Source organism: Gossypium hirsutum, chromosome D01, assembly GCF_007990345.1.
Source record: "Gossypium hirsutum isolate 1008001.06 chromosome D01, Gossypium_hirsutum_v2.1, whole genome shotgun sequence".
Lineage (NCBI taxonomy): Eukaryota > Viridiplantae > Streptophyta > Magnoliopsida > Malvales > Malvaceae > Gossypium > Gossypium hirsutum.
In genome coordinates, this window is record NC_053437.1 from 52,095,891 (window position 1) to 52,116,089 (window position 20,199).

Sequence of the window (20,199 nt, forward strand, 5' to 3'; positions counted from 1 at the left end):
GTTGATATGGAGTTGCTTCAAGACCTCTAAAAATCTTTTGAACTAAACATCCTGCTTAGAATTATGAAATCGTTGAGGAAAAGGTAGAGGTGGTCATCCTTCAGGTTGCTGATATTTTTTTGATATGGCATTTTTGTTGGCAACATGATCTAATTTTGCCATAACATTTTTCTGCTTATACTCTTAAGATGTTGTATACTTTTCAGTTAATTTTGAGATATTTTCATGATCGAGTCTTGAGTCGTTCTTTTCTGTCGTGGCATCTTGAACAATATCATTCAAATGAGTTCCACTTCTAAGAGTGATTGCTTTGCAATGCTTTTTCCCTTGTGATATCAAATTATCAGTATCACTTGGCAAAGCTCCTTATGGTCTCGAATTTAAAACATTTGGTATTTACCCCACTTGATTCTCAGGAGCTCATAGGGACGCAACCTGACTTTGAATCATAGCATCATTTTTTGCCATATACGCCTTCAACAAAGATTCAATAGAATTAGAAGATGATACCTATCCTTGTTGAGCATTTTGCTTCGGCATAGGATGATTATAATCGGGTGGTGTGTTGTGGATATTTTGTCTTACAACATTATGTGAACTTCTCGCACCTTGATTAATCCAACTAAAATTTGGATGCTACTTCCACCTCGGATTGTAAGTGTTTGAATAAGGGTTATTATTTTGAGTGAAATTACCCATGTAGTATACCAATGCTGGGTTTGATGGGCATTTATCAAACACATGATCTTTGTCACAATAAACACATGACAGCTCGATTGATTTCACCTCTTAGACTGCAGTTGGATATTTCATTGTTTTAACCATTTTAGCTACAGAAGATACTTGCGCTGTCAACAAAATAATTGTATTGAGCTCAATGGTATTAGCAGTTCTCTTGTACGTCTCAACATTTGTGGTAGGGTACTGATAGTCATTGTGGGCAATCTTTTCCAAAATCTTATATGCTTCGTTGTAAGACTTATCTAACAATATACCATTGTCAGATGTATTAACTACCATTCTCGTATCTGCATTCAACCCATTATAGAAAATTTTCATTTGAGTCTAGTGTTGAAATCCATGCATCGGAGATTTCCAAATTAAATCCTTAAATTGCTCCCAAGCTTCATGTAGCATTTCATCCTCCAATTGTCAAAAAGATGTAATGTCGTTTCTAAGCTTAGCATTCATATTTAAAGGATTATACCATAGCAAAAACCTCTAGCATAGATCATTCCATGATGCCATTATTTATGACGGTAAAGCATTCAGCTAGGCTCTGGCTCAGTCCCTCAAAGAATATGGAAATAGTTGAAGCCTCAGGGCATTTTCAGGAACACCCTGTTTCCTGAACGAGTTACAAACCTCTAGAAAAAGTCACAAATGCAATCTTAGATCTTTAGTAAGCAGTCCACCAAACTGTTTTACTGTTTGTAACATCTAAAACATTATCAGTTACAGTTCAAACTGCTAAGCTTGTATTTGTGGTTTGACTATCCCTGGGTTCAAATCATCCAAACTTGTCATAACATTCTCTCAGATTGGTCTATCTCGATCATTTTTCACCCCACAGACATGCATATTAACACCCGGACCATTCAAGTTATCATTTATACCTTGTATCACCTTTTGAATAGGAGGATTTGGATCTTGACCATTCGGATTATCATTGAGACCAGGTTCATTCCCGTTCCTAGACATTTTTCGTAGTTCTTTTCGCCTTCTGCGTAAGGTTCTGTCAATCTCTGGGTTAAAAGGATATTCTTGGTTAGCAGGAATGCCTCTTCTCATTAACTAGTGGCAAACCAGTAGAAATTAAATTAAACTAATGAAATTAATTAAAATAACGAAACCAAATTACACCAAATTGACAATCCTCAGCAACTGCGCCAAAAACTTGTCTCATGTGAATATGATATGTGAATTGTGCAAGTATACACATCTGATCAAGTAACAAAGTGATGAGTGAGTACCATTCCCCCGAGGATCGGATTGAGGCACTAAAGTGGTCAAGTTATGAAATGAATTAATGCTTTGGTAAGACTATGGTAAGTATGTAGTGGCAATTAATAGAAATAATGATGTCTGCAATATGTTGAACTAATGAATATTTGAAAATGTAAATGCAATTATGAGAATAACTATATGTATAATATGGAACAAATAAATAAATGACTAAAAATTCTATGGAAAAGCTACTTCAAAAAATATAAGGGTTACGCAATGTAGAGCGGGATTACTAAGAATCTACTTTCCTGTCAACAATGCCTCAGCAAAATCATACTTAACCTACTATTCAGAAGAGTTCTTAAGTGGCCTTCCTCTTTCAAGAGCAAAAGCCTTAAGTTACATTTCCTGTGTCTATAGACATTTAATATGGTACCCTGCACTATTACCTTTTGTATGATCGCTGCTCTATATTTAGAATCTACTACAAGTATCTGTCGAGTACTTGCTCATATCATTCAACCACAGTCCAACTAGTCCAACCTGTTCAGAATTAAATTAGTATAAGGGTATGCTACACAGTCGACTATGTTTAAGGATTGCTGACATACATTGTAAAGAATAAAATAATTGAATGAAATAGTAAAATAACTCAGATTTATACTGCAACCATTACAGACAGTTAAAGTTTCATCAAAGGAATCTCAAACCTATGAGATTGAACTTATAGGCTAGAAAATAATATTAAACTCAAACATTGTTTTCATCACTATAATTTACAAAGGAACAAATTATAACTAATGGAAGAATGTCGGGAAGACAACATTTGCTTGTCCAATCCACACTCTAGCTGCGTGGAACGATGGAAATGTGCAAGTGTACACAATCGCAACAAGTAATCTTTTACTTTCTTATTTAAACCGAGGCTTCTACAAGAACTTGAATGATGCTACCAATGGTGGTTGAACGGCTTTTTCCCAAGGGGAAATCGACAACGGAATGGAAGGGAAAAATTGTAAATAAAGGAAGATTTGGAAGAGAGAAAATGAGAGAGGAGTGAAGAATGAAAGGTGTAAGAGGTGTGTGGAATGAGTAGAAAATGGGGGGTATTTATAGGTTGTATTGGCTGCTAAAAATAGAAAAAAATCAACAGCCATATGCTCCCTTGGCTAGCCACACATGTGGCAAGTTTGAATGTTTCAAACTTGCTAAATTTAGCAAGGGGAAAATCTACAAAAGCTTGATAAGTGGAGGGGTTTGAATGCATTTTGAAGGAAACTTCAAGGGATGGTTTACAATTCAAATAATCAACTAATTTGAGTTGATTGGGTCAGCATGTTGGACGGTTTTGGGCAGCCCTTTTGCTCAATTGGATCGGTCTTCTCGGTTCAGCACAATTGGGTCTCATTTCATAATTTAATTAATAATAATTATTTAACCTAAAATAAATTGGATTAAAATTAAAATTAATTATATTATGAATTAATATTCATAATTTGGACCATTTTAGGCTAAAAAATTAATTGGCCTCGATGCTTCAAAAATCGCTCCCTGATTTTGTGTTTCTAGCAATGTCTACCGAGCCAATTTTCACCCTTTGTGCTAATCTGTTGAAAATAAATCAAGATTTATCAAATTTATTTATAAAATTAACTAAAATTAAATATGTTAATAATTTAAGTACAATTTAATTATTTTATAATTATATTATATTTTTCGACAAGAATTACACCGAACCTTCATGAATTTGAGTTAATAAGGGCATGAAAAAGATATATATTTTTGTGTTTCCACACCCTCAAACTTAATTCATTACTTGTCCCGAGTAATGCACAATTTAAAAAGAATTTATTGGAAACACCTTTGAAAAATCCCTTCAGAAAACATTCTTTTCAAAATATGAATTTAGCATACTTATGCTCAAGAACAAAAATTTTGATACTTATGCTACTTAAGTATACATATCATTCAAATTAATCTCAATAATTATGATAGCAAAAATAGACTAAATACTTTCTCAATAAAGACATGTTAAACCCCTACCAATTCGACTTTATTCCCTTATTTAAGGTTAAGCTGTAATCATTAAGTTTAGTTTATGCCTTCATATGTTGAACATAGCAATTTCTCTTCACTAATGTAGGTAGCACAGAAACTTGAATCAATAGGTCTTTAAAATAGGTTGTAACGTAGCTAGGCTAGGGCTAGGTAAGAGATAGATAAATTTAGGCTAAATTACTCGAGACTCAACTTGTATGGGACCTTCAGAATAATTACCTTCAATACACCAACTCATTTTGCTTTTACATGCTCTTTTGTACATCTATTTCTTTTGAGTACATATGCTCTTTCTTCTTTTTTTCTTTTCTTTTTTTTTTCACAAGCATTCTGCTTTTTTGAGCATTTGATACTTCTTTTCAACTCCCCAAACTTATTTTCAAAGAATATTCTAAATAGTACCGAGTCTTCAATATTTCATGCTTCCTAGGATTTCGCCTCAAGAAATTACTAAGTCAAGTCTAAAGACTTAAACTTTCATGCATGCTTAGCTTTCCTAAGAAACTAAAAATTTTATGGTATAGTTTACATACTTTATTAAGAATACATTTATGTCATAATTTAGCAAAAATAACAATTATTGAAATAATAGAGCTTTATTTATACTAAAGTTTAGCATACTTAACAAAATTTCAAATTTTTGAACAAAATATAACCTAACCATAATTAAAAGAAAAATTTATTTTAAGAGGAAATAATTTCAATTTTTTGGTCGACCTGCTTAAGAGGAACAATGTCCTCATATTTAGAAGTGAATAGATACTATACATCAGGTAGGATTCTAGAAAAGAGGTGGTCAGTCTATTTGATTGCTTAAGTACCAAGCTCTTTCTAGATCCAATCCTAGACATGTATATATCTATTGTCACACTTCTTACTTTGCAACTTGTTCATTTTTATTTAAGATTTCCACCTCTTATTTTATTATGTGAAAAAAATTCCTAATAGAACCTAATCCTAAAACATTAAATAACCTAGGAAAGGAAATAAAATAAAGTCAAGATCCCCCTTTTTATTTATTTACAGATCCTTCAGAATTCGACTCATCTTTTGCTCCATCGTTTTTGTTTTTGCATGAATCGCTTCGTTCCCTCTTCGATACTGGACGCCATGGTTCAAATATAAAATCTGGAAACTCAGGCACAAAAACAAACTGGTCATTGAATATTTTCGTAAAAGCGTTTTTCATTGAGTCATCCCGTATTTTTTAATATCTCAAGTAAGCTTGTTGTTGCCATTGCATATGTTGCATTATGTCCATCAGGTTTGACAGCTCATCTCGAAGATCTAGGTGAGGTGATTGAGTTCTGAATGTTGAGGTTGCCATGTCAGGCTCGGTTATAGGTTCCATTGGTTCTGCCTTATCAGGGATTTCAGCTGACTGCATTGGTTCAATCTCTGTGGGATCTTCTTCTTCTTTGGGATCCTTGCTATCTTCAACCTGTCTTCTTCACTATTGGTGTCAAATATTCTCTACGGCAAGTATCAGTTGCATGCTTTGACACCGTCCACTTAGAACCTAAAACTGTAGGTTCCTTGAGAATTTCTTGCAATTTATTAGCCTCGATATTTCTCATCAAAAAAGAATATTCCTCGTCTTCAAAATCAGGTAATTCAAAGAATTCATTAATAGCGTTTGAGCTTATTGGTACCTTGATTTCTAGGACAAAAACTTTCATTAATTCGTTTGAGGTCAAATTCGCATAAAATTCACGAACTAACTCTTCATCTGCACTAGGTCATTTTTCACAAAACAATTCTCAATTGAGGGCTTCAGCAATTTGTCGAATACGCGCCATGAAATCAATATAGTTGCTTTATTTTAGTGTAAAGCCTTTTTCTGGGTGCATTTCTTGATTCTTGAAAATGCTATCGTATCTCTCTTTGGCTTCTTCACAATGAAATTTTTTTTTGTGATTCTTCAATTTGGACAGAGGCACGAGTTCTCTTGCGAGGCATGATTAACCTGAATATAAGATGGAAACAAATATTTTCTCAAAAATTCAATTAGTATAAAATATTAACAATTCAAAATAAATTGAAAGTTAAATAATTAAAACAAATTAAAATTTAGGAGAAAACTTTCTTACCACATTTGTACAAAAATTAAAAACTCGATAAATAAAATTAGAAGAAAAATATTTTAGTTGAGGGATGGTTGGAATTGTTATCGGTTAAATATGGTGGAAGTGTTGTCTAAATTTGACAAGGGGTGCACGGGGTAGAGGCAAGGGCAACAGTGGCAAACAAGGGAGCAGTGGTACACTAGGTGCGGCTTGGTGCGATGAAGGCAGCAGCAATGTGTGGAGCCTAGTGTGAGCTAGCTACAGTAGTTGCGTCGAGCAAGGATTTGCGAGCTACCTGGGGGCGCAAGCTGGTGCGGGAGTTGCTTTGGAGCTGGGCGTGCGGGTAGGTGCAGCGACAAGGAGCAGACTGCTAGGCTGTTGGCTTGTGGAGGCTAGAGTTGAAAGCAGCAATTGGTGTGCGTTGGGGTTGCTGGTGTGCCGATGGTGGGTGTTGGTGTGGTTGGTTAGGTGATGTGAATGATGGAGAAGGTTGATGGAATTTATAGTGAAGAGGGTTGGAGTTCAATTAGAATTCTCAGAACAAATTAATAATTAAAATATTCTAAACCCTAATTCCTCACAAAATTAATAACAATTAATAATTAATGTGATGCATATTAAAATATTATTTTCTATTAATTTATTGAAATAAAACTATTAATTAAAATATGATCAAATTTAAATTAATCCTAATTCTATATAAAGTTGATAATAATTAATATATGTTATAATAAATATAACTACATCTTATTTATTAAAAATTAAATTAAAAACTTTTATTTTAGCTACCTTTTAAAAATATTTACAAAAAGAGATAGCTAATATTAATATTTACGACAAGAGCAACCAAATTTTACAATGAATTCAATTAAGTACCTAGACTTAAAGAAAATTTGAAAATTGAGTTGCAATTAAAACTTAGATCAAAATCAACCCTTTTATTTGAAAAACTAAAAATTTATTTTTTCCATTTAGGAAATAATATCTCGGAAGATTATATTTAAATCAATTCCTAGGAAAGATTGGAGGGGTCACAAGCGGTCCCGCTTCAGTTCTAATCTCCTAGACAAAATTTATTTAAACACACTAATCCCGAAAATATACCCTACCTCATTTATTGAAAAAAAAGAATGATAAAAAATAAATATCTGATAAAATGAACGAGATTTTATCCTGCTCAATTTTATCCCTCCAACAATGTTTTAAGTGCTGAACATTGACTCGAAAATTACCTCCCTTACCTTAAAGTTTGACAACTTCATATGGAAAAACTTGATGAATTGTAAATGGACCGGACCAATGTGATTTTAACTTACCTTAATCTGGAATTGAATAACAAGACTTGCTGACTTGCTTCAAATTCTCGAACTCGAATGTGCTTATCATGCCATCTTTTAAGTTTTTCCTTGAATAGCTTGACATTCTCCTATGAGAACATTTAGAACTCTTTTAACTTGTCGAGTTGAAGCATCCATTTCTCTTTAGCAAGCTTAAGATCCAAGTTAAGTTGTTGGAGAGCCTGGTAAGCTCTATGTTCTAACTCCAAGGGCAGATGACAGGCTTTCCCTAAAATGAACCTATAGGGTGACATCCTTAAAGGTGTCTTGTATGCTATTCTATAAGCCCATAAAGCATCGTCCAGTCTTTTGGACCAATTTCGTCGGTTTAGACAAACTACCTTCTCGAGTATGCATTTTATCTCTATGTTCGCCAGTTCAACTTACCTATTCGTCTATGGATGGTAAGCTGTTGCAACCTAGTGCTTCACTCCATGTTTGTCGAGTATTCATTTCAACCATTTGTTCACAAAATGGGATCCTTCATCACTGATGATAGCTCTTGGGGTTCCAAACCTTGTGAACACATGCTTCTGCAAAAACTTCATCACAACCTTGGCATCGTTTGTCGAATATGCCTTGGCCTCAACCCACTTAGACATGTAGTCTGCTGCTACCAATATGTACTTGTGACCGAAAGACGGAAGGGAAGACCGAGAAAATGAATACCCCAAACATCGAATAATTCTACCTCAATGATGTTTGTTCGGGGCATCTCATTTCTGTTGGTAATGTTTCCAACCCTCTAGCATCGATCACAACTCTTTACGCAAGCATACGCATCTTTGAATAGCGCTGGCCAAAAGAATCTGACTTGCAATACTTTGGCTGCAGTACATGTACCTTCGAAGTGTCCCCTACTCGGAGCTGTGTAACAATGATAGAAAATCTTATGTACTTCATCTTCTTCCATGCTTCTCCTGATCATTTGATCTGCACACTTTCTGATAAGTGTGGTTCTTTCCAGAAATAGTACTTCACATCGTGAAGAAACTTTTTATTTTGTTGATATGACTTATCAGGAGGCATCAAACCACAACCCAAATAGTTAGCAAGATTGGCAAACCAAGGTGTATAATGGACATGGTTTACCTTAAGTATGTGCTCATCTGAAAATGTCTCCTAAATGGGTATAAGTGGAGAATTTCCTTCTTGCTGCTCCAATCTAGATAAGCGATCTGCTACTTGATTTTTCACCCCTTTTCAATCTTAAATTTCTAGATCGAATTCTTAGAATAGAAGTACCCATCGAATCAATCTCGGCTTAGCATCTTTGTTCGCAAGTAAATACTTAATTGCCGAATGATCCGTATACACTGTCACTTTGGTACCTGCAAGATAAGATCAAAACTTGTCAAAAAGCAAACACAATAGCAAGTAATTCTTTCTTTGTTACCGTATAATTCAGCTGAGCTCTCGTCAGAGTCCAACTTGCATAGTAGATGAGATGACTTCGCTGGCCCATCACAGCTCTTATCGCGAAGTGTGATGATAATGGGTTCCAAAACTAATCAAATATTCTAATCATTGAAAGCTTTTGAGCACTCATCATCAAATTTGAACATCATGTCCTTCTCTAATAATTTGCATAAGGGTTTAGCAATTTTGGAGAAGTCCTTGATAAATCTTTGATAGAAACTAGTGTGGCCAAAAAAGCTCTTAATAGCCTTCTTAGATGTTGGAGGTGGGAGTTTCTCAATAACATTTACCTTTGATTGATCTACCTCGATCCCATGTCTCGTTATCCGATGCCTTAGAACAATACCTTTTCGTACCATGAAATGACACTTTCCTCAATTAAGTACGAGGTTTGTTTCTTCGCATCGCCTTTGTACCTTGGCTAGATTGGCTAGGCAATCATCATATGTATCTCCGAATACTGAAAAATCTTCCATAAAGACTTCCAAGTACTTCTCAACCATGCTAGTAAGAATTGACATCAGACATCTTTGAAATGTAGTAGGTGCATTACATAAACCAAATGGCATGCGTCTAAATGAAAATGTACCGTATAGGCATTTGAAGGTTGTTTTGTGTTGATTCTTCGGTGTTACTCTGATCTGATTATACCCTGTGTACCCATCAAAAAAATAGTAATAGTCTCGACCTACGAGTCTATCCAGCATTTGATCCAAGAACAAAAAAGGAAAGTGGTTTTTCCTAGTCTATCCAACATTCGACCCACGAGTCTATCAATACAAATTCTCCATCCTGTAACTATTATAGTCATTATTAATTCATTATTCTCTTTCTAAATGATCGTAATACCTCCTTTCTTTAGCACACACTGGATTGGACTTACCCATAAACTGTTTAAGATGGGATAAATTATACCAGCATCTAACCACTTAATGATTTCTTTCTTTACTATATCCTTCATGATGGGGTTCAGTCTTCGTTGTCCACCAGTCATCCCTTTCTTGCCATTTTCGAAGATGATCTTGTGGATGCATACAGACAAACTAATGCCATGAATATCGGCTATAGTCCCTCTGATAGCCTTATTGAATTATTTTAATACTAGGATGAGTTTCTCTCCTTGCTCTTCAGTTAACTTTGATGAAACAATCACAGGCAAAGTAGAAGCGTTACCTAAATAAACACAATTTAAATGTGAGGGAAGTACCTTCAGTTCTAATTTAGGTGGCTCCTCTTCATCACTTGGAGGCTCTGATGTCAAAATTCGCTCCAACGGGTCCTCAACATATTTGAGTTCCTTTTCCATGATGAATTCCTCTAATTCGGATATTACCGAATAATCATCCAATGCATCAGGAAATTGCATAGAATTAAAAACATTAAATGTTACTTGGTCGTCTTGAACATGCATAGTAAGTTTGCCATTCTACACATCAACAAGGGTCTTTCCAGTTGCTAGGAAAGGCCTTCCTAGGATGATTGTCACCTTTTTATCTACTTCAAAGTCTAGAATAACAAATCCAGCAGGGAAAAAATTTTCTCTACACGTACCAATACATCCTCAATTTTTCCTTCTAGATGTGCTAAAGATCGATCTACTAATTGAAGTGTAACTGTAGCAGGTTTAATTTCACCTATCCCCAACTTCCTAAATATAGACATGGGCATCAAATTGATGCTCGCACCCAAATCTCATAGTGCCTTACCACAATACGTTGCTCCAATGTTGCAAGGTATGGTAAAATATCCAGGTTCTTTCAAGTTTGAGGGTAGTATTTCTTGAAGATATGTACTGCATTCCTTCATTAGGGTTATCGTCTCAAATTCTCCTAGTCTTCGTTTCTTGGACAGGATATCCTTCATGAATTTCATGTAATTCAATATTTTTTCAAGTGCTTCTACCAACAGAATGTTGATATGAACTTGTTTGAGCATGTTCAGAAATTTCTTGAACTAGACTTCCTGCTTCTGCTTCTGAAGTCTTTGAGGGTAGGGTGGTGGAGGATTCTTTACTGGAACTGGTTGATTCAATTTCTGTGGCAATTCTGCATCTAACGAAGTTGTTAGTTTATCAGAATTAACTGGTTCAAAAGTTACCTTATCGGATTTTGCAGATTTTGGTTCCGGTGAAGCTGGAATTTCAACATTCAATTAAACTTACACTGAGTCTTAAGCATCACCTGGCTCTTCTTCAACTTCGACAGTGTTGGGCTCTAACGTCTTTTCGTTCCTCAATGTCAATGCTTTACAATGCTCTTTCCCAGATTTCTTGGATTCTCTGTATCACTAGGCAAAGCACCTTGTGGCTGGTTCCTAAGTTTAGTCACAAGCTGGCCCATTTGGTTCTCCAAGTTTTTCAATGTGGCTGCTTGGCTTTGGATCAAGGCATCATTTTTGGCTATGTATGCCTTCAACAAGTGTTCTAAGCCATTGGATGATTCAGCTTAAGGTTGCTTCTAAACTTGTTGGGTAAAAATAGGTGTCTGGGTCGGTTTAGGTTGGGCATAAGTGTTACTAGGTCCAACCCCTTGGTTACTCCAAGAGAAATTAGGGTGGTTTGATGGGTTGTATAAATTAGATTGCAGTCCTTACCTTCCCCGGTTCTTGTTCTGCTTACCCATGCAATACACAGAATTTGGGTTTGATGGACATTCTTCGAATGAATGTCCTTCCCCACAATAAACACAGGCTATAGTTTCAAATTGATTGGGTGGCTGTGCTACAAAATTTTTGAAGAGCGTCCACTTCATGTACTCTAGTGACTCGTCTTCCTGATGCTGCTCGATTGGTTAGACATTGATAATTGTTATTGGCAATCCTATCAATGATTTCATAAGCCTCGTTATAAAACTTATAAAGGAGAGCACCATTAGTAGAAGCGCCCACTAACATTCTTGTGTGAGCTTTGTGACCATTATAGAATGTCTCAAGTTGGACGTAATACATGATTCAATGACAAGGGTGCTTTCGTAATAATTCTTTGTACCTTTCCCATGACTCATAAAAGGACTCATCATCCATTTGTTGGAAAGTATCGATCTCATTCCTCAACTTAGCATTCTTGCTAGGCAGGAAATACTTCATGAGGACTGTTTCTACTAACTCTTGTCATGTGGTAATGGAATGTGGTGGCAATGAATTCAACCAGGCTCGAGCTCTGTCCCTTAGTGAATATGGGAATAACTTTAATCATAGTGTAGCTTTGGGTACTCCAGCTAGCTTAAAAGAATCGTTCACCTCTATAAACAGTCTTAAGTGAAGGTGATGATCTTCGGTAAACATTCCACTGAATTGACCCATTTTCTGAAACATTTAGAACATAACCAGCTTCAGCTTGAATTGTTGTGCCTCAATTTTGGGTCTCTTAATATTCAGATTAAGATCATGAAACACTAGCATGTCATACTGTCTTAGAGCTCTATCCTTATCATTAGCAATAAGGTTAGGATTTTGAGTAGGGTTTGCTCTATTTCCTTGATTCAGATTTTCGTAGTTCATCTCTTCAGTCCTTCTCTAAACTGCTTGTCTCCTTTATTGTTGAAAAGTTTTTTCAATCTTAGGGTCTACGGGGAGTAAATCGATAATTCAATCAATACTCATAAACACCTGAAACAAGAAAAAATTAACTAAGTTCAAATTGAACAAAAAAATAAACCAAAATGCAAAATTCACATATTCACAAATAATGACTTTTAGAACAGTCCCTAGAAATGACACCAAAAACTTGGAACGATGCAAATGTGCAAGTGTACACAGTCACAAGTAATAAAGTGACAAGTAAATATTGAGTTATCGTACCCATGGGGACTGTGTAAGAAAATTATTTATGAAATGAAATTCAAACACTCTGGTGATTAAAAATATTTTAATTTTGAGTAAGTGAACTAAATTTAACTAAGTAAAATAAAATAAAAATTCCAATGCACGATTTCAAAAGACGATTTTAATTAAGATACATAATTGTATTAGATTAATTACATTTCTTAACTTAATATTCCTAAAACAATGTTCATGTTCTTAAGAATAAATTCACGACAACTTGGTAATTTGTTAACTATAGCACATACAGACTTACTAAAGTAACTAATCTCTTGAACATATCACTATGCCAATTCAAACAATTAATCAATTTAAATAAGCAAGTAAAAGATTAAGTGAGTTAACAATATATATCGACATTGAAACAGTTTCATCACAATAATCTTGCAAGTTATGCAAGGCTAATGTACCGTTTAATACTGTCGCTCATTTAACCCTCAGCTACCTTAGAAGATTAAACATGCACTGATTAAGTATTTTGTTAATGAATTAAAATTTCAACACGATTAATAATTAATTCATTAGTTACCTCAGAATTGTAATGCAAGAATAACATAATCATGGTTTTACTTAATCAAACAATTCGCCAAGACCTATAACAACACAAACATAATTTTAATAACTTAAATGGACGAAATGCAATCAACGTAAAATGAGCTAAATTTAAGCCATGTTAATTGAATTAAGAATATCAACATAACAAAAATTCATAGACATGCTCATAACAACAAAAATAAAAGTTAAAGGATAGGAAACTAGAATCAAATCCCGTGTTTCTCCGAAGTCTGACTAGTTTGCTCTGCTCCTCCTTCTCCACTTATTCTTGCTAAACCAAGGCTTATACAAGCACTTGAATGCTGCTATAAATGGTGGTTGGGAAATCGGCAAGGGTTTGACCATCATAGGCTGAAAAGTTAGTTCGCCTCAATGCTTCAAAAATCGCTCCCCGATTTTGTGCTTCTATCAGTGGTTGTCTAGCTAATTTTCACCCTTTGTGCGAATCTGTCAAAAATAAATCAAAATTTATCAAAATTAATTATAAAATTAATTAAAATTCAATATGTTAAAAGGGAATTTAATTAAAAGGCCATGAAAAAGAAAATATATTTTTGTGTTTCCATTGCGCAATGTCCTAAGGTGGCTGAAAGAGGTTGCCTGCGTCTTTCCTTTTCCAGTCTTTATTCAGCCACAACCTTCTAATTTGCCTAAGGATCTCTAACCACCCTTTTGCCCTTACAAAATTTCACTTCTTTATTTCTTGTTCCTCATCCTGCACCTGCCAATACCAAAAAACACAACCCTTCCATGAGCAATTAAAAGCAACTAATATTTAAATGCAACCCAAGTTCTAGTGCAATGCTAAAAGTACTAATGAAATGTCCTAAACTGAAACTAGATATACTTAAGTACAGGCAATTAACTAGGTTCAAAGGCATAAAATATAACTCGTTTCAAGATTTATTAGCTGCTTGTGCCAACATTGCACCCGCGAACCATGGATTTACCACTAAAGCGTCTATGAACTCTTGGTGGTAAAGATTTTAATGGTGTTAGAGGATTTGGTCCTACAAAAGCTAAGTATTAGGTTGAGGGTGTTGAGAAAATCCTTGAGCAAATGGCGTGTTCTAATGATGAGAAGCTAGGATGCACTATGTCCTTACTTATTGATGAAACCCATCATTGTTGGAATACCTTGAAGTAAGGAACTGCTAGGAATCAGTTGACATAAGAGTTTTTCTTAGGAACTTTCAAGAATAAATTCATAGGTGAGCAATATTTGAAAGCTTGTAAGCGTGAATTCATCAACCTTATGCAAGGTGAGCTATCTGTGGCTAAGTACGAGGTAGAATTTGTACGATTGAGCCAATACACAGTAGAGATGGTCTCGCAAGAGAAGGATCATTATTGGAGGTTTCAATTTGGTCTACATTGTGATAGCAAATTTTACCTATCACAATATTACGAAATTCGACAAGTTAGTCGTAAAACCCAAAGTTATTGAGGAGATTAAGGCTCCGCGAACTGAAGCTGGAGCTGGGAAGCAAGTGTCTGGGCGAGTTTCCAAGAGGGATCGCGACTCCCAAAATTCTAGCAGGAATGTTAAGCAAAGCTTCTGGACAAATCGTCTGTGATAAAGGAACAACACTCGAGATGGAAAGGAGGGTTCGCACAAGACTATAAGCTGGCATTTTACGAGCATTGTGACCGAAGAAAACTTGGAGAATGTCGTAAGATAATTGAGGGTTGTTTCAAGTACAGATCCAAGGAACAGGTTAAAGATTGCGTAGATAGGTAAGAAAGACCACAAATATAAAGTGAGACCCCTACTCAAGTGCAAACAGGGGTTCACGGACGAGGAAGAGACAGTGAAGGTGAAATAAGGCGAGTTAGGCAATGGACTTTAGCTCACGCTATTATGACCAAAGATGAGACAGAAGGCCTCACACGAGTCTATAATGTGAGAGAACCCCATAATAAAGGGCCACCGATGTCATTACAGGTACCTTCATTCTGCGAACTATTCCTTTATTTTCCCTGATTGAATCTGATTCCACACACTTGTATGTTTTGAGGGAATTAGCTAGTGAATTAGGAACTCTAGTTGAAACCACAGATAAGGGTCTAACTGTCACTAGTTCATTTGGAGACAATATGTTGGTCAATAGACTGTATCGTAGGTGTCTACTAATGATTCAAGGTCAAGTTTTTTTTTGTGAACATGATGGACTTGCCATTGTATGGGTTTGACGTGATTTTAGGAATGGATTGGTTGACTGAGCATAAAACCAAGATCGAGTTTGAGCTGAAAAGGGTCACTCTGCGAAGTAGCGAAGGCAAAGAAGTTGTGTTGGTTGGTGAGCGAGCTTGGTTTATGTCTAATGTGGTCTCAGCGATGAAAGCAAAAAAGATGCCAGGAAAAGGCTACAAAGCCTATCTCACATTGGTGATGGTTTCGCAGGATAAAGCGAAAGGGGTTCACAAGATGCGAACTGTGATAGACTTTCATGATGAATTACCTAGGTTACCTCTAGACTGTGAAGTAGAGTTCTCCATTAAACTATATCCTGGTAGTTCTCCAGTATCTATCACACAGTATCGCATGGCGCCCAAAGAGCTTAAGGAATTGAAGATATGTAACACCCTATACCCGGCCTGGTGACCAAGCCTGAATACAGGATGCCACAACACCGTCTCATGTCATATACAACAAGTAAAAGTTCATTCTAAACGAAAAGTCTTCCATTTTAGTATTCGTATAGGTTTTAAGTCAATTATACTTGTGAGTTATCAATGTTACATGCTAACCGTACATCAAATAGTCTTAAAATAATAATTAAACATGCATAAGGTCCATTCAACAAAATTTCCCAAAATTGATACATAGGTATCGATACTAAAGGAGTGGTATCGATATTTTATTTAAGTGGTATCGATAGCACATGAAAAATCGATACCAGACTTGTATTATGTTTCTCACAAAAATTCCAAAACATCGAAAAATATTGGTACCTTTTGCAAGGTATCGATAAATTTACCCCGAGTATCGATGCCAATTCTATATTCTGACTCCCTGCACTTTCGAAGTTACAAAGGTATCATTTTTTAAAACCAAATATCGATACCTCTGGTCCAGACTATAAAATCTCAACATACATCAACAATCAAACCATTCAAACTTAATCTTAAATAACATCCTTCATTCACCTAGTTAAAGAAACATCAAAATATCTAAAATAGCAGTCCCAATATCATGTTCAAGTCCACAAACTTTCAAACATAAATAGTATGCAACCAACCCAAAAATTGACTTAGCATAACCGATATAAAATCTACCATATTGGCCTATCATATTGCCTTTATTCCCCAAACATAAATAACCATATAACACCTCCTAATAGAAGCTAAATAATCAGCTTGGATCACTCCCTTGAAAACCACACCACTCACATTAAACTACTTATCTGCAATGGTTAAAAAAGGAGTGGGTGAGCTTAACAAGCTCAGTGAATGCTCAGAATAACCACTACGTAAACAAGTCATTATGCATCAACAAGGTAGACATGCAACATAATCATAATATCTTCTACTCATATGTCATAGTTTACACATTTAATCATCTTTCATGAATATTTACATATTAATCACATGAATACTTAAGCATATATTTCAGCATATATCAATAACATTTAATCACATTCAGTCACTTTTTATGATAATTTGGCTCTTGATATTATGAAACATAAAGTGGACTCTATCACCACACATCGGATACGCAGATCTCCATAACACCATAATGACTCAAAGAGTCGAACATGTCACATAAGTGAAGCATATAACTAACACTTTCCAACACACCATATATACATATGAATGGAGTTTAGCTCACTTGCCTTATCTCTCTGAAAATGTCTCTGGGCCCCAACGCTCCACATATATCACAAAAAGAGGTGAGTACTCACAATTCTATGGCATGCCATTTATATCCAATGATCTCATAAGGTCATAAGGTCACAAGGCCCAAATATCCACATTATTATTACGTATTTACTTACCAATTTTTCGTACATATTCACTGCATTTTCACATTAGTAGCACAATATATGGCATGATAACATATCCGCTTATTTACTGTCACATGGCATGAAAAACATACCCTCATATTCACTTTCACAATGGTCATTACAAGCTTATAGCATATATCATAGCATCTCATAAATTTCACAAACACACAAGCAAATATATTTCACATTTAATCATAGGTGTGAGAACACTTACACTCGAAATTTAGAGTAGGGGTTTAGGCTACCTCTATATTCCCAATTACACAATGAATCATCTACAAGTAGCGATCCCAAAACACTCACCAAAATAGATGCTTTAGCCGAAAACCAAAAACTTAGACAAGCTTTTCTTTGCCTTTATCTCTACTCGTTGAAGGTCCTACTAACTCTGATGCTTCAACAAGACAAACCACACGAACACACATTCAACAATCAGTCATCAACTTCATTAAAAAAATCACAAACATAACCCTAAGCTACCTTACCTTTTAACCGAAACTTTCAATATAGAAAATTTTATATTCGAATATCTCAGTCTACACTTAATATTTTTACACGAAATAAATTATGTTCATCTACATATTCATCTACGACTTATTCCCAACCTTTAAACTTCATAAAACTATGTGTTTTAAGTTATCGAAATTTTTCGACAAGTTTTGGCCATTACAATGAAAATTCATTAAAACTCAAGAATTTCTTAACGAAAATTCAACATAAATTTATAAAGATTCTAATCATGTTAAAAAAAGTTGAAAAATACTTTAAAATCAAGTTTTTACCCACAAACCCAAGATTCACCATTAATGACCTGATTTTTAGCTTTTATCAAGAACATGCATTTTAACGTCTAAAAGCTTAGTTTTAAACACTAGATAACATTAAAAACTCATAAGGAATTGAATCATTACCTTAGATAAAGAAAATCTATGCGTTTGATCGAAAACCCGAAAAACCTGAAAACTTGACAATGGAGGAACTATGGTATTTTTAGGTGTTGTTCTTGGTCTTTTATAGAGGTATTAAGGTTCAAGGGTGATAGAAATCAAAGAGAATTAGGAATTGGAGTTCAAAATTGATTGAAATAGCAAAAGAGAATCAATGGACGACAAACACAACGTGAAATAACTTGGTGAAGAGAGGTTATTTAGCTTGGATTTTAAAATCTGGTTAAATTGCTTCATAAAAACTCCCAATTTTGACTCTTTTACAAATCACTCCTATTTTCAAAATTAAAGGTATTTAAAAATTATTTTCAAAAATTGATTTAATTTTCTAAAAATCATAATTGAAAAAATTACCAGTATGTCATGTCACAAAATTTCGAACACTCTAAGGCTAAAATTCCTAAAATACCCCTAAAACTCTTAGGCTCTGTTTTGGAGTGTCACAAGATACAACTTCAAGAGCTACTTGATAAAGTCTTCATTCGACCAAATATACCGCCTTGAGGTTTGCCAATGTTGTTTTCCGAGAAAAAGGTTGGTAGCATGAAGATATGCATCGATTACAGGTAGTTGAATAAATTGACTGTAAAAAATAAGTATCTGTTGTCAGGAATTGATAATTTGTTTGACCAGCTACGAGGTATCACAATTATTTTAGAGGTCGATCTACGATCTGGTTACTATCAACTCAAGATAAAGGAATCTGATGTGTTGAAGACAACAATCAAAACAAAGTTATGGGCACTATGAGTTTTTGGTGATGCCCTTTGGGTTGACAAACGCACCTACTGCTTTCATGGACCTAATGAATCAAGTGTTCTATGATAATTTGGATCGTTGTTTGGTGATGTTTATTGATGATCTCCTGGTATATTTGCGAACAGAGGAAGAGCACGACACTCATCTGCAAACTATATTGCAAATTTTGCGATAGAAGTAATTGTTTTTAAAGTTCGATAAGTGTGAGTTTCAGCAAAAGGGGTTTGCGTAGACCCAAAAAAATGAAGTTGTTGTAGAATGGAGATCACCAAGAAGTGTAACTGAAGTGTGAAGCTTTTTAGGGATAGCAGGGTATTATCGCAAGTTTCTTTAAGGGTTCGCAAGTATCACATCACCCTTAGAAAAGTTGCTCGAGAAGAAAGAGGAGTTCATATGGTCAGAATAAAGGCAACTTAGCTTTGACAAGCTTAGGGAGATCCTCACTAAAGCACCTATGTTGATTCAACCAGAACCAAGGAAGGAGTTTGTGGTTTACAGTGATGTCTCGGACATGGGGCTGGGATGCATGTTGATGCAGGAAGGAATGGTGATAACTTATGGTTCCAGACAACTGAAGGTTCATAAGTGTAACTACCCAACCCATGGTTTAGAGTTTGCTGCGGTGGTGTGTGCAGTCAAGATTTAGTGGCACTACTTGTATTGTGAGAAGTGTACCATCTACATAGACCACAAATGTCTCAAGTACTTGCTCACCTAGAAGGAACTGAATCTACGACAAATGAGATGAATAGAGCTGTCGAAGGACTACAATTGTGTGATAAAGTATCACTTTGGCAAGAAAAATGTGGTAGCTAATCCGCTAAGCAGGCAGTTTGTGAATGAGCTGTGAGCTCTGTTCATGCAGCTAAGTGTAACAAGTGATGGAGGACTACTTCTAGAATTCTAAGTGAGACCAACGTTAACACAACGGATCAAAGAAAGACAAGCCTCAGTTGAAGAGTTGGTGAAGAGGGTTCGCCAAGTATAGCAAGGAGTGCGAGAGGACTTCATACTAAAAGAGAAAAGAGTACTCTATTTTCATGGAAGATTTTGTGTACCTAGAGATGAGGAACTTCAAAATGTTATTCTTAAGGAATCACACAATAGTCTATATGCAATGCACCAAGGAAGCAAAAATATGTTTCGTGAACTTAATGAACTATATTGGTGGACTGGTTTGAAGTGAGCTATTACAGACTTTGTGGCGGAGTGTATAATTTTCCAGAAAATCAAAGGAGAGAATCAGTATCCTTCAAGACTTCTTCAGCCACTCAAGATTCCAAAA

The 20,199-nt window shown here is 35.3% G+C and overlaps 2 non-coding genes across 2 annotated transcripts; both read left to right on the forward strand.

Annotated features, from left to right (window-relative positions):
* Window positions 1–1,075: 1,075 nt before the first annotated feature.
* On the forward strand, window positions 1,076–1,182 carry LOC121214144 (small nucleolar RNA R71). Its single transcript, XR_005909731.1, has one exon. It is a non-coding gene; the product is annotated as a small nucleolar RNA R71 (small nucleolar RNA).
* A 10,592-nt stretch (window positions 1,183–11,774) lies between these two features.
* LOC121214296 (small nucleolar RNA R71) lies at window positions 11,775–11,881 on the forward strand. The gene has a single exon (XR_005909880.1). It is a non-coding gene; the product is annotated as a small nucleolar RNA R71 (small nucleolar RNA).
* The last annotated feature ends 8,318 nt before the right edge of the window (window positions 11,882–20,199 follow it).